This window comes from Penaeus japonicus, unplaced genomic scaffold (genome assembly GCF_977035675.1).
Source record: "Penaeus japonicus unplaced genomic scaffold, GWHDUDI00000001_assembly GWHDUDI00000018, whole genome shotgun sequence".
NCBI classification, from domain to species: domain Eukaryota; kingdom Metazoa; phylum Arthropoda; class Malacostraca; order Decapoda; family Penaeidae; genus Penaeus; species Penaeus japonicus.
Window position 1 is genome coordinate 27517174 of NW_028234420.1, and position 15058 is coordinate 27532231.

The 15058-nt window shown below is 42.7% G+C and overlaps 1 pseudogene across 1 annotated transcript in view; it reads right to left on the minus strand.

Annotated features, from left to right (window-relative positions):
* Positions 1-2618: 2618 nt before the first annotated feature.
* The window catches only part of LOC122264539 (uncharacterized), a 48587-nt pseudogene continuing 36147 nt past the window's right edge, over positions 2619-15058 (minus strand). The window contains exon 11 of the transcript XR_015191830.1: positions 2619-3117. The product of XR_015191830.1 is annotated as an uncharacterized LOC122264539 (transcript). The remainder of the gene's footprint in view (positions 3118-15058) is intronic.

Below are 15058 nucleotides of genomic sequence, written 5' to 3' on the forward strand. Positions count from 1 at the left end.
TGCAATGAGAGCACACTGGAGGATCTGGTCTCTTCTGCTGCGCTCTCGTTCCTCCCCGTATCTGCTGACGAGGCTCTCGGCCCGTCTCCGGATTGTTGGGTGGTGGGATTAACTGTGTGTTTGAACAGTATTCTTTATTCCAAAAGGAGAATGATTCCACCAATCCTGAAGTGCTGGGTCTTGCAAAGTTTGATTCGAGAATTCTGCACAGATCTTGTCAGGCTTTGCAGTTACAGCCTTTGATTTCGCTGGAACAGCGCAGTCTGCAATGAGCTCCTTTGCAGAAATGATGGTAGCAGGAAGATCAGCCAGAGAGAGGCTGCCATCCACGAACACAGAGAGCTGTTTAACCAATTTGATAATAGTAGTCTGCTGTGTCTGGATTATTGTCAAATAATCCTCTTGTTTTTGTGATTCGTTTGCTTGAGAGGGTGAGGATTGTTCTGCGTGATTCTCCTCCACATCAGTGACTGTCACACTCTGAGTGATCCCCTGCACCTCCCTAAGATGCTGCACTTGTGCGCAGTGGAAGGTTGAGAAGGATCCACGCAGTTCGGGTGGCAGATATTGGGGCAGTCAGGAGAGCAGGAGACCACTTCGCTCTTCTTGGTGGTCTTTCCACACACACAGCAGAAGTATGGCGGTGTGTGCCCTCCGATACCTTCGATCTGCTTAATTTTCTTGTGAGAGTGGTTAGTGGAGATCCCGGAAGTCATCCTGGGCGTGGCAGAGACTTTACTCAAGGACGTGGGGGGAGGGGGTGTATGGCATACTCAGGGGGGGCGGTCGGTGTTAATTCACCCAGGGTACTGTCCCTGCGGATTCCCCGAGAGCTGTATCACACGCCAGTAAGAGAGGGGGGAAGGGGAAGAAAAGATTAAGAGAAAATAAGAGAAAAATATGACACGCGTCATACGCGGTATGAATGGAGTGGAGTGGGTGGGTGGGTCCCTTGGGGATGGGGGAGGTAGTGGTGGTGTTCGGCGGTGACGATTTGATGGTCGAAACTAGTGCTTGCCAGGTCGTTTGCCAGGTCGTTTGCCAGGTCGTTTGCCAGGTCGTTTGCCACGGCTGAATGTAAACACAGAGGTGCGGACAGGAATGTAAGGACTAATAGCCAGTAGAAAAAGATATAAATCTTCATGGGTTTTCCTATTAAACGTTTGACTTTTTCACAATCACTTCCCTTTCTCTCTCTCTCTCTCTCTCTCTCTCTCTCTCTCTCTCTCTCTCTCTCTCTCTCTCTCTCTCTTTCTCTCTCTTTCGTCTTTCTCTTTCGGGTCTCTCTCTCTCTTTCTCTCGTCTCTTTTTCTCTCTCTTTCTCTCGTCTCTTTTTCTCTCTCTTTCGTCTATCTCTCGCCTTTCTCTTTATATATCTCGTCTCTCTCTCTCTCTCTCTCTCTCTCTCTCTCTCTCTCTCTCTCTCTCTCTCTTTCTCCTCTCTCTCTCTCTCTCTTCTCTCTTTCTCCTCTCTCTCTCTCTCCTCTCTCTCTCTCTTTCTCTCTCTCTCCTCTCTCTCTCTCCTCTCTCTCTCTCTCTCTCTCTCTCTCTATCTCGTCTCTCTCTCTCTCTCTCCCCACTCTCTCTCTCTCTCTCTCCTCTCTCTCTTTCTCTCTCTCTCCTCTCTCTCTCTCTCTCTCTCTCTCTCTCTCTCTCTCTCTCTCTCTTTCTTTCTTCTCTCTCTCTCCTCTCTCTCTCTCTCTCTCTCTTTCTTTCTTCTCTCTCTCTCCTCTCTCTCTCTCTCTCTCTCTTTCTTTCTTCTCTCTCTCTCCTCTCTCTCTCTCTCTCTCTCTTTCTTTCTTCTCTCTCTCTCCTCTCTCTCTCTCTCTCTCTCTCTCTCTCTCTCTCTCTCTCTCTCTCTCTCTCTCTCTCTCTCTCTCTCTCTCTTTCTCTCTCTCTCTTTCTCCCCCCCCTCTCTCTCTCTCCCCTAAAGCAGCGTGTAAATTAATGGTGTCGAGATCTCCACGCGTCAGCACAGCCGGACATTCGGGCCTTGCGATGACGAAGTTTTTTTTACCAAATCGATGTGCTTTTCCGCCATCCTCTCAGGACTCGTTGAGGCTGACATGATCCTTGGCCTCGCCGACGAACTCCTCCGTCTGCTTGAGAACTAAGACGTCGGACTCTAGTTTACCTCTCTAGCAGACCAAGACAAGGTCTCTCTTTTGGGAAGCCCCCTTATGGTCTCGGAAATTCTCGACGAGTAGTCGTAAGGATCCTCTCTCTCCTCTTGTGACATGGTGGAACGCGCGACCAGCTGTAGCGAGAAGTTTGGCCTTTCAGTGAGAGGAAAGACTCTGCTACGACCGCTGTCAAGGTCGAAGAAGCCACCTACAGCTTGCTTGTGATACACCTTGGCTTTCGGATGTCAACACTTTCCATCTCTAGATCGACATGGCAACTAGTCATCCCTTTCCTGGACTAATATTTGTTTCAATGCACACACACAAAGAAATACACACAAATAGAAATACACACACAAACGTACAAACGTATACATAAATGCACAACTGTCCATTAATCTCTGATGAATAAGGAGGTAACCAATTGTTTATCAACCAATTTATATTGCAAGTGAAACCAGATTAGTAGGATTTAGGATGTTGTAAACGAAAACGAATTGCAGACAACTTTATTCAGGGTTGAAAATTATCTTCACAGAAATCGATTTTTTATGTGTGAATTCTTGATTTAGATGAATAGTTTAACCAAATTGCACGTTAAAGATATGGAATTACTAGAAAAGATATACCTTATACATAAGTTTTATATTGCTTTATATATCCAAAATCTTAGCCAAAATAAACAGCCTCAGACGAATTAAAAAAAAAAATTGGACTGAACGGATGAATTCAGATCATTCACAAACAAAAACTACTCCTGTTATGGACTCACTCACAGAAAAGTACCTCCTGTTACTCACAGGACGGACCCCCCGTTATAGACTCACTAACAGAAAGCACCGCCGATTTGTTCAATCATCCAGTCTCTGTAGTTGGCGACATTGGTGTGAACTCCCGGGGCGGTTATGTCGGCGCATCCGTTACCGAAGCTGACGATCCCGAGCAACACCCACACGCCGTCGACCAGCGCTATGACCGGGCCCCCGCTGTCGCCCTGTGGGGGAAGACAGGGAGAGTCGTGGCTTCGAAAAATTGATGTATGTCAGTGAGAGAGGGGGGGGGGAGGAAACAAAGAAAGAGAGGAGAGAGAGAGAGAGAGAGAGAGAGTAAGGGGGTGAAAAAAGAGAAAGGAGAGAAACAGAGAGAGAGAACGAGAAAGAGAGACACAGAGAGAGAGAGAGAGAGAGAGAGAGAAAGAAAAAGAGAAGAGAGAAAGAATGAGAGAGAGAGGGGGGGGGGAGAGCGAGAGAAAGAGAGAGAGAGAGAGAGAGAGAGAGAGAGAGAGAGAGAGAGAGAGAGAGAGAGAGAGAGAGAGGGGGGGGAGCGAAAGAGAGCGAGAGAGAGAGAGGGAGAAAGAGAGAGAGAGAGAGAGAGAGAAGAGCAAAGCTAGAGAAGAGAGAAGCCCATCTCGACGACGCCCTCGCCGTAAAGCCGAGAGCCAAGTCAGAGCACTCACACTGCACGCGTCCTTGCCGGCGGTGAGCGTGCAAATCATGTTCTCGTTGACGAACTGCCTCTGGGCCGCGTTCTGGTAGAGGGTGATGCACTCGTGGGGGGGAGGAGGGGGGGAGGGGCCCGAGGTCAATGGTGTCCGGAGTGGTCACCTCACGAAGACGTTGCAAGTGCGGAGGTCCTTGTTGTCTGGTGTGGCCGTGGGAGAAAGGCTGTTAGACAAGAGGGAAGCAGAATTTATCCTATGTATGAAGGAATACAATCGCATCGGGGGCGTACATACATCACACACCACACACACACACACAATCACACATATATATATTATAAATATATATATATATATATATATATATATATATATATATAATATATATACCAATTAAAAATTATATTATATATGTATGTATGTATAATAAATATATGTAATAATATATGTATATATAATATATATCAATATATAGAATATATATATATAATATATATATATAAATATATATATATACATATATTATATATATATATATATAAAATATATATATATATATACATACATACATATATATACATATAATATGTATTATGTATATATATATAAAATATATATATATATATATATAAAAAGTATATATATTATATATATATATAAATACATATATATTTATATTAATATATATATCTCCATCACTCATATCTCCATAAACACAACTCAACTCATCTCTCCTCACACAGGCTCGCGCGCTGCGCGCGCGCAGCGCGCGAGCGCGATGCGCGCGAGCGGCGCGCCCGTCCCTCTCTCTTCTCCACTCTCACACACCTCTAACTCTCACACTCTCACAACACTCACTAACTACACTATCTCATCTACACTCACACCACACACACACACTAACAACACTCCCACCCACACTCAACCCACTCACTCACACACTCCACATCACTCACACACACTCGACAATCACAGACTCTACCTCACACCACTCAATACACACACACTCACTCTCACACACACACTCTCACCACACTAAACCCCCCTAAAACAAACCCACACTCACACTACACTCACACTCGCGCGAGCGCGCGCGCCGCGAGCGCTCGCGCGGCCTCCGCCCGCGCTCGCTCGCGCGCCCGCGCGCGCGTCTCGTCTCTCGTCTCTCGCTCGCGGGCGCGCTCGCGCGCCCCCTCGCATCGCTAGGGTGTCTCGCGCGCGCCCGCGCCATGCTCCACACACTCACACACACACACACACACCACTCACACCACACACCACCACTCACACACCCAGTCTCACCCACACACACTCATACTCCCACTCTCACTCAGCACTCTCTCTCTCTCACACACGTCACACCCTCACACACACCAACTCTCACACTCACACACTACAAGAAAATCTTCTCACACACACACACACAGTACAAGTCTGTGTCTGACTCTATCCCAACACACACTCACAGTCACACACAAACACTCACACTCACACACCACATCCTCACTCAATAACTCTCTCACTCACACACAAACTCACCATCACAAGCTCACCACACACAGACTCACCACTAACACTCGTCACACACACAATCCCCTATCACACACACACACACACACTCCACCTCCACACACACCACACCCACACACCGCGACTGCACACACAAACACACACTCTCTCACATACCCCCAACACATACCAACACACTCACACACTCACACACTACACACCACTAACTCACCCCCACAACACACACCTCTACAAACTCCACACACACAACTACCACACTCACACACCTCACCAAACACACTCAGCCACACACACCCTCACTCACACACACACACACACACACTCACACACACTCACACACACACACACTCACCACACACACACAACACTCACATTCCCCACACAAACCACACACACACTCTTCCGCACACTCTCACTCACCGACCCCCTCACGACGCTCTCTCTCACACACGCTCACACACACACACACACACTCTCATCTCCCACATAGATGACACTCACTCTCAGAGAGACTCTCTCTCACACACACACACACATCACACACTCCTCACACACACTCACCACACTTCCACACACCACACACACACACGACACACACACACACACACACGACACCGCACTCACCCACCCACATGAACACACACACACACTCACACTCACACACACATAACACCACACTCGCCCACACTCACACTATCTCACCCAGACCCCCACTCATGACCCACACCACAACTCATCACACACACACTCACACACCACACTCACACACCACTCCCAACATAAGAGACACTCTCACACACATAGAGTCCTCACACACACACCACACACACTCACACACACACACGACACACACAGCCTAACACACTCACACAACACACACACACACACCCTACACACACACACACTCACTCTCAACTCACACACCCACCCACAAAGTACACTCACACTCACACACACACACTACACACTCTCACACACAAACACCCACTCACACTCCCACACACCTCTCATCACACACACACACACACCCTCACATACAGAACACACTCACACACACACTACACACACTCTCACACACACAACTCACACACACACACACACAGAGTAGATGAGAGTAGATGTAGATGTGAGAGAGAAGAGTGAGAGTGAGTAGTGTGATAGAGACAAAACCACACTCACACACACACACACACACTATCTCGTCGCTCGCTCGCTCGCTCGCTGCTCGCGCGCGCGCTCTCGTGCGCGCGCGCCGTCGCGAGCCGCGCGCGCTGCGCTCGCTCTCGCTCGCTCGCTCTCTTCTCTCTCGCTCGTCTCTCTCTCTCGCAACCCCCTTGCTCTCTCTCCACCTGGCACCCTAACTACCATCCATGAAACACGCCTAGCAAAACTCAACCTCCCACCCCACCCGCCAACCAACAACCCCACCAATTCTCGAACGTGATAACCCTTCCATCCTCCCATCAACCCTATCCCAACGTATCTCCACACAGGGGGTCGAGGGGGGGGGTGGGGGGGGAACCTCCTCTGGTTTATCTCCCTTGGAACCCATAAACTCCTCCTCCCTACCTCCTCACCTCGTTCTCATATAGAACCTCGGGATAGCGTATTCCGCCTATAGAGTACCTCGCTCCCTCTAACTGATGATACTATAAATGTAACTCCTTCCATCTATAGACTTTGAAAATGACTATATATCTATGTATATATATATATATATAAATATATCTATACTCTCATATCTTAAATAGCTCTCGTCTATATATCTAACCGCGAGAGCGAGCGAGACGAGCGAGAGAGAGCGCGGAGCGCGTGCCAGCGCGAGAGCGCGAGCCCGCGCCACTCTCTCACACTATCTCTATCTCTCTCTCACTCTCTCTCTACAACTCTCACTCTCACACACACACACACACACATAACACACGATCACACCCTACCACTCACACACGACACACACACACTCACACACACTACCTGCGACACTCACTCACACACTCACTCTCACACACACACACATACACTCCCACACTACCACACACATACTCACACACACACACTCCACACCGACACACACACGCTCTCCACACAAACCCACTCGCTGCCTCGCGCGCTCGCCCCCGCCCGCCCCCCCGCTCGCTCTCTCTCGCTCGCGCGCTGGCTCCGCTCACGCGCTCCCGCCCGCGCGTAGGCGGCGCGCGCGCTCGCTCTCCCTCGCCACGTCACACTCCACACAATCCTCTCTCAATCTATCACTCTCAATATGTATGTCCTATCCCTCTCTATTATCTATCTCACTCACTCTCTCTCCACACTAACTCTCTCTCTCTCCATCACCCTATCTCTCTACGGTCGAGCGACACTCTCCTCTCATACAAAATATCACTCTATCTCACACAAACTCTCTCTCTATCTCTCACAGTCTGACTGTTCTGTCTCACTAACTTTATCACACTCTCTATCCTCTCACTCACTCTCTAACACTCACTCAGCCTCCTCTCTCACATCTCACTTCCTCTCTCACAATAACACAATTCCTACACACTCACACTCAATTAAATCACTCTCGTCTCTCTAACTCAGCAGCCACACTCCTCACCACTCCCTCACACACTCAGACACACACACTCACACACTCTCACAACACACACACACCTCACTCTCAGACCCCACACAGACCCTCACCCACACACACTCACAAACTCACACACACAACCACACACCTCTCACTCTACACATCTGCACACACACACACACACCCCCTCTCACTCCCATCCATACACACACTCCCCACACTCTCACACTCACTACCGACTCTCTCACACTCTCACTAACACAGACCCCTACTACATTCCCACTCTCACCTCCCGACACTCTCACACACACTCTCGACACACCACACCCACTAAGTAGACACGTCCATAGTTGAACCTACTCACACACTCTCACTCACACACACACACACACACCCTCACACCCACTACCTCACACACTCACCCTTCCACCCACACTCACACACACAACACTAAACACCACGCACACATCACACACAGCCCACCCCAAAGACACACACTCACACACACCACGACGACTAACACATACTAACGACTCTCACACACACACCCTCACACTCACACTCCCTCACACACCCGTCTCATCACACACTCTCACACACCACACTCAGCTCAACTCAGAGAGGAAGTGATGATGTGAGAGAGTTAGAGATAGAGAGGACACAACACTCACCCAACACACCACACTCTCTCGCGCCTCGCGCGTCGCTCTCGTCGGCTCGTCGCGGCGCGCGCGCGCTCCTCCGCGCGCGGCGGAGCGCGCTCTCTCGCGCTACGGATCTGCGCCGCGCGCGCTCGCGCGCGCGCTCACCTCGCGCGCGCCACCGTCCCCGACTCACCTACCAAGGAAAATCACTCCGTGCAGCCTACCTCCACCATCTACACGCCCCCATCGCGCTATCGATCACCGCCATACTCGACCCTCGCAACCTCCTCACTGCAGCACTGCTAACCCTGCCCTATCCCGTTAACTCGCCATCACGCCCTGCCTCGACGCATCCCTTCCCGGCTGCACAAGCGATCCCCCTGTACCTGTTCCCTCCTATGCCAGTTCAGACGCGCATAGGCCCTTAGGTCCGTGGTACATCATCCCCCACGCCCCGCTAATCATCTATTTTTTTTTCTGTAAACAGGCGGTCATTTTTAACTCTTCCCCAAATCCACACCAGCGCGCCATTGGACAAACCTATTCCACTTCTGCAAAATTCCAACTTATAAAGCACACACACACACACACAACATACACGAGCGCAGCCCCCCCCCCCCAACAAAAAAAAAAAAAAAAAAAAAAAACAAAACGCATATATAATTTTTTTTTTTTTTTTCTTTTTTTTTCAAAACATCAGTACAATCATCCTAAATGCCAAGAAATCCTCTGACCGAAATCCGTTAATCCCCAGCCGACTGCGATGACCTTCTGTCCCACAGAGAAGTCCTCAGGGTTAGCAATGCATATCGGTTGCACTCCGGTACCAAAGCTGATCAATCCCCCCAGATACAGCAGTGCGATATCATTTTCCTCCTGTAATGAAGCAGATTTTATCATGACGAATGTAGAAATGAATATAGATAAGAAGGAATAAGGAAGCAAGTGGTGTGACTGTTGCGTTTTGATAAAAAAAAAAAAAAAAAAAATATTTTCTGCAATGCCTGTGGTTATTCTTAATTAATGGTGGTAGTTGTGGTTGTTTTGGCTTGGTGGTTAGTATTGCTGGTGTTGTTATTATTGTTGCTTATGCCATGCTTGCCATTATTATTGATGTTTATCATTATTGTCGATATTACATCTACTCTCTTTATTAATATCGTTATTGTTGAAATATTCTTTCTAGTATTATTATCATCAATGCTGTTGATATCAGCGTTATTATTACCATCAGTTTTTATCATCTACAAATAATGATGATGATAATAATAATAATGATAATGATAATAACCGAAATTGCAGTTTGACTATCTGTCACAGTCTATAGAAGCACTGGAGCGCGAGCGCGTAGGAAGATATTAATAACTATATGAATAGTAACAATAATGATGGTAAACATTACCATTAATATTAACACGATCATATATATATATAGACAATATATATATATATATATATATATATATATATAATAAAATACATAAATATAAATATATATATATATAATTATATAATAGTATCTATAAAAATATATAATATAGATCATAATATATATAATATGTAGGTATGTATTATATATATCTATATAAATATATCTATATAAATATCATATTTAATATATATGTATGGAACATATACATATACAATATATATATCATATATATATATCTAATATATAAATAAAAAATATATAATATATATAAAAATATGTTATGTACATATACATTATAACATATATAATATATATATATATATATATATATAAATCTATATATATTATATATATGTGTGTGTTGTGTGTGTTGTGTAAGTGTGGTATGTGTGTGTGTGTGTTACGTGTGTGTTGTGTGCATGTCATATATAGAGATATATATATATCTATATATAGTATATATATATATATATATATATATATTTTTATAAATGTATATATATAAATATATATACTTCTACATATATATATAGATATAAATACAACATAATATATGTATGTATATATATATATAATTTTTTTTTTTTTTTCAGCCTGTTATCATACCACGGCTGGCAGTAGGGCCTCTCAAGAGGGTAATGGGCCGGGTACCCCCCCACCTACTGGCCCTAATATATATCTAGCTATATTATCTATATATATATATATCTAATAATATATATATACTATATATATAATAAATTAAGTGATGTACAAATATATACATAACAAGTATAAATATATATATATAAATATATATATATATATACATATATATCTATATATTCCTATATCATATATATATATATATAAAAAGCATATATATAATATATATCTATAAAAAATATATAATATATATAGATATATAATATAAAATTTAATTTATACACACACAATCACACACACACTCACACACACACACACACACACACACGCCACTCAGACACTGCACCCCACACAACACATAACCACACACACACACACACCACACATATTATATATTATAATATATATATATTTATATCGATATAGATATATCTATATATATATATATATATATGCATATATATAATATATTATATATATATATATATATATATAGATATATAAATATATAATATCTATATATATATAACACACACACACACACACTCACACACCACACACACATCACACACCACACACACACACACACACACACATCACACACACACGCACAACCCGCACGCTCACAGAAACACACAACACAACACACACACATCTATATATATATATATATATATATATATATATATATATAATAAATAAATAGATATATATGTATCTATATTATGTATTATGTATGTATAGTATAACTAGATATATAGATATAACGAACTATATGTAGCATAAATATGTAGATAATATATCTATATATAATATATAGCTATAGATAGACTAATATATAATATATATATATATATTAATTTATAATATGTATATCTAATAGATCTCTAAATATCTAAGTACATCTATGCATATCTAAAAATATATAGTCTATATATATATATATATATATCTATATATATATATATAATATATGTATATATATATAATATATATATGATATATAAGATATATTAATATATATAAATACATATACATATATATATAATATTTATAATATGTATGTATCTACAAAAATAATCTAAATACTATTGTACATCTAGCATATAAATATATATATATATAATATAGTTATATATATATATATATATATATATATATATATATATATATATAATAGATGATACAGAGATGTTGAGGTGGAGTAGTTATAGTATAGTAGTAGGTTGGGTGTATGTTAGCATTTTCTATGTGTTTGTCATGGGTATGGGGGTTCACAGGAACGGGTAGAGGAGCGAAGGGAATGAGGGTATATATAGATGTATATATAGTGGATATATATATATGTATATATATATATATAGATATATATATATATACATATTTCATAAACCTACTTAGATATATATATATATATATAATATATATATATATATAGATATAGATATATATATTACACTATATAGGGAAAATAATTAGTTAAACAAAACTGCCTCTCACAGTGTCTTGTCCGTCTGTCTTTCTTGTAGTCCGGGGAATGAGGACTTCTGAAGCGAAAATGGTCAGGGTTTCGGTCTCCGTCAGGCTGTCAATGTCAGGCTCGGCGAGAAAGATGGTGACACGGAGGTGGCCAGCCTAACAGGAACGAGAACGGGTCCGTCTTCAGGATTAGGGTGTATGGGATGTATATATATATAAAATATATAATATAGATATATATATATAATATATATATATAATAATATATATATATATATATATATACATATATATATATATGTAGTATATATATATATATAATCTATAATTATATATATAATTATATATATATATATGTATTATATGTATATATATCTATATATATATAATAATGTATAATATATATATATTTTTATATATGTATAATATATATATATATATATATTAATGTATATATATCATTGTATATATATATCATAAAATATAATACCTAATATATTTACACACACAACACACAACACGCCACACAACAGCACACACACACACACAACACACAACCACCCACACACACATCTCTATATATATAATATATAGATATAATAAACCACTCACTCTCTCTCTCTCTCTCTCTGTGTGTAGTGTGTGTGAGAGTGTGTGTGTGTGTGTGTGTGTGTGTGAGGTCATGAGGTGTGGTGTGTAGGTAGTGTGAGGTTGTATGTGGTCTCTGTATACTCCATATCAAATACACCCACACATCTATTCCTATCTCTCATCACCACAGTTATAAGCATTTACTTCTCATATATACTATATAAATATCATTTATATATCTATCTCACTCTCAGCACTCACTCACTATCTGTTTCTGTATGTCAGTATCATATGTTTATCACACTCCCACAGCTCCATCACACTCTCCTCCCATCGATCGCACGCACGCTCGCCTCAGCTCTCTCGCTAGCACGGCACGCCCTTCTCTAACACCTCACAAACTAACACACTCACTCTACCACTCAGATACTGACTGTCACAACTGGTACTCACACCCTCACCTACACTCACTCACTCACACACACACACTCACACCCACCCACTCACGCCACGCACGCACGCATGCACGCACGCAACTCTCCCACCCACAAACTCACACGCCACGCTCTCCCTCTCCTGAGTTGTGATGTTGTTCTACCTGTCTCTCTCACACTCTCACTCAGCTCACTCGAATCAAACACTCCTCGCAAACACTCTACAGTCATGATCACTCAGTCTGTACACCAGTATCACCCACTCACACACGACACACACCCTCAACACCTCAAACACACTCACACATCTCACACTTCTCTCACTCACTCTCCAACTCAGCGACCTATTCTGCGTCAAACTCTGCCCGCTTGAGTACCCGACACCCCGCCTATCCCCTTGCCTGTCATGGCCATCACCACCAACGCTCGCACTGCTGCCGACGTGCCTCCATGCAACCCCACAGCCACTAATCAACGCGAGAAGGAAGCTCTCTACTCCCTTCCGTTGAAGCAGTGGCGGGGCCGTACCCTTCCCACGTGGTCATTGTTAGATGCTTGCACCCGCACCCTGACCATCCTGCCAGTTCCCCCCCGTGATTTGTCAGTAGGCTCTCCACGTATTCCAGGGGCCGTCGCCTCCTGGCCGCCCACGATTGCCAGGGACAAGGTCCGGTTCGCACGCCCGCACTCGTCATCTGGTGGTGGGGGAGGGGGGAAGTGTGGTGTAGGGGGAAAGAGGACAAGGTGGAAGACCGGGGAGGGGGAGGAGGAAGGGGGAGGTGGTCGAGAAAGCCGATTTGAAGTGGAAAATAAGGCGATTGTGCGCAAAGTTTAGGCGGCGAGAGGAAGGGAAGGCGACGGGAAAGGGCGTGGGAAGCGGGAGGGGGGAGGGAGAGAATGGCGGAGGTGGGGTAAGCGTTCATATCCAGTAGCATTAGATGGCTTACTTTACAGTCCGTCTAATATCATCTAGGCTCACATATTACTCTCTTGTATGTGGTGTGTGTGTGAGGTATATATACTCTCTAATACAATCTATAATCTATCTCTGATCTCTAACATATAACTATACAATCTAATATATCATATTGTCTATCTGTCTGTCTTCAGTATGAATGTCTGTTATGTATGTCTGTACTGTCATCTATCATATAACTCCACATACACATGCGTGTGTGTGTTGTGTGATACTCACTGTCTTCCAGTAAATGTACACATTCACTGCAACCTAAAACACTTCCCACAGAAGAGACCCGCCTGGGCTGTTTGTTGTGGTCGTAAACGTTTCTGGATGTCGTCCCTTTGTTGTTTGTCGTCTCTCTGCTGTTGTGGTGGGCGGAGCTTCTCCCCGCAGGGAAGAAGGTTCTCAATTAGTCGGACCGAGAACGGATCATTTCTTTCTCCATGCATCAACAAAAAGCAACCGACAAACTCAGCAGTGAAATCAGTAATAGCCCATAATGATATCAATGAAACAATACCATTAGTACGACACTTAAGGATTAATCAGAATTGCAAAACCACAGGCAGCAAAATCATAAAAAGTCCACAATTGGCCTTTCAACACCATCAGAAGTACACACACAATATCATATTACAGTAATATCGTAATATATCAATGATCACACACATGCCTATAAAACAACGTTGAAATCCAATAGTTCATTATATACATAAATATCAGTATCATATCACCCTCAATTTAATAGTTAAAAGGGATAATGACACCAACTATCTACTATATAATATTTTACATTGATGATACTGAGACAAGGCGTATTATAATGATGATATATATTGGTAATTGATGATCGATAAGAATCACAATTACCTTAAGGCTTGTGAAAAAATGGATGAAAAATGAATGCTAACAGGCAAACAATGATCATGCAACATTATTCATGATGAAAATCTTGATGATGAGATGATGATGATAACAATAATACAAAGAAAGGGCAATTGGTGATGACAAGAAAAGGGAAAAGTGGCTGTTTATTATACTATATGTTGATTCAATGATAAATGCTAATAATGAAATAATGAATAAAGATAAAGATGATGCTAAGATACTGATAATGATTTAATCATAGATACTGAAAGTAATGATGATAATAGTGAACAGATAATGAATGATTTATTAATGATGAAAGATAAAAAAATAATGATC